This window comes from Anneissia japonica, unplaced genomic scaffold, assembly GCF_011630105.1.
Source record: "Anneissia japonica isolate Jap-2015-1 unplaced genomic scaffold, ASM1163010v1 scaffold231843_len1915_cov223, whole genome shotgun sequence".
NCBI classification, from domain to species: Eukaryota; Metazoa; Echinodermata; class Crinoidea; order Comatulida; family Comatulidae; genus Anneissia; species Anneissia japonica.
Window position 1 is genome coordinate 1 of NW_022748175.1, and position 1,915 is coordinate 1,915.

The 1,915-nt window shown below is 37.7% G+C and overlaps 1 long non-coding RNA gene across 2 annotated transcripts; it reads left to right on the plus strand.

Annotated features, from left to right (window-relative positions):
* Positions 1-92: 92 nt before the first annotated feature.
* Positions 93-1,908, plus strand: LOC117120686. Of its 2 annotated transcripts, XR_004447404.1 has the most exons (4): positions 93-119; positions 344-445; positions 668-763; positions 935-1,908. It is a non-coding gene; the product is annotated as an uncharacterized LOC117120686 (long non-coding RNA). The 2 variants fall into 2 exon arrangements; XR_004447403.1 differs by having other exon boundaries at positions 668-1,908.
* Positions 1,909-1,915: the final 7 nt, after the last annotated feature.

Sequence of the window (1,915 nt, forward strand, 5' to 3'; positions counted from 1 at the left end):
AAGCCTATTTTACGAATGTGTTTCTAGATTTAACTTGATCATTAATTGCATTTATTATTATCCTATTTCTGCTATTCTTTGAATTTCCGAAGCCCTCGGATGTCGTTCTATCTCATTCGGTAAGTACTGTTTAGAAATATCGTCAATATTGTCCAACAAGTTCATTCAATCGAATCCTAAATACGAGAGCAAATAAACTATATTGATTATTCTATCGTATTACTTTAATAAGCATGGCATGCAAATATGCGCATGCGTATCCCACACAAGTAAATTTATTTCACAGACACACATCATTTGCTTGTGACAAAATTTTTAAAAAATTGCTCTTTATATTCAACAGGCACATGTACGTGTTTGGGAAGTCAAGTCTTTGTGTACCCATGCTATAATTGGTCTTGATTGCTTTGAAGTTGGAATATCTGCACTTAGTTTTTCAAATGAGGTATGACATGTGAGCAACATTAGTCTAGCTAAAAACTTAAGTCCCACATATGCCTATGTATTTGAACTTCATCACCAAGCACTCATCATAGGCCCTGACCTATGTATACCGGTATATGTTTTTCTAAAATCTTTGATTGATGCAAACGTACAATTCATGAATTATTTACTCGCTATTTATGAGAAGATTCGGTCTTTAACATTTTATTCCATAAACTTTTAGAATGATGGCAAATGGTTATTAATAGTGGACAATAGTAAACACCACATCATAAGTGTTTGGGACTGGAACGAAGATTTGTTGCTGGCTCAAAACGAGGTAAGAGACAAGAAGAACTGCGCCAATCACGTACGGTAATTTACCTAGATAATTGTATTATTATGAAAAGTGGTGTCTACGCGGGGTTGGCGTAGTTATGTTGGTGGCCGTGATAACATTTTTATTCATTGCTTTCTAAGCAACTTTCTTTGCGAACTTTTTTTTTTTCAGGAATATGAAATAATAATTGCTAGAACAGACGATGTTGAGGTAGAATGATTGCTGTGCCATAGGTCTATACTAGCATGTTGCATTAGTTTGAGCCAACTGATGAATAATTGACTGATGAGAGACTGACTGGCTAATTAACTGACTATGATTAGCTGAGTGGTTTTTGACTAATTGACTGACTAATTGGCTGGCTGCGTGAATGACTGATTGTCTGAGTGACAGTGAGTGAGTGAGTGACTGACTTATTGTCTAATTGGCTGACTGGCTGGCTGAGCGAGTGAGTGAGTGAGTGAGTGACTGACTGACAAACTGTCTGGATGACTAGTTGACCGAATGACAAGTTGAATGACTGACTGTCTAAGTAACTGACTGACTAATTGACTAACTGAATGACTGGATGAGCGAATGGTGCTGACTAGTTGAGTGACGAACTGACTAGATGAGTGACTGCTGTCTGAGGGAGTGAGCGAGTGACTGGTTAATTGCCTCACTGACTGGCTGCTGAGTGTGTGACTGACTGACTGACTAAGTTGACTGACCAAATGGCTACTTGACTGACTGACAGACCGACCGACCGTGTAACTGACTGACTAGTTGATTGGCAGAATGACTAGTTGACTGACTGACCGTGTAACTGACTGACAAGTTGACTGACAGAATGACTAGTTGACTGACTGACCGTGTACAGACAGACAAGAATACTCACTCGTTCATTAATTGATACTGATTGACATAATACTGACTAACCGACTTCCAAAGAAATTGGGTAGTGGTGACTTATTAATTGATACGCCTGTATTCATTGACTGATTGACTGTTTAAAACATTGTATTCTTCAGAATATTTCTTTCATCAAATGTGTATGCTGTGATAGAAAAAAAAGATAAATACAAAAGCATTTCATAGAAACAATGTAGAGCACTTGCACTGACTTACTTAACCCTACTAACATTATATATATATACCGCCCTGTATCAGGCA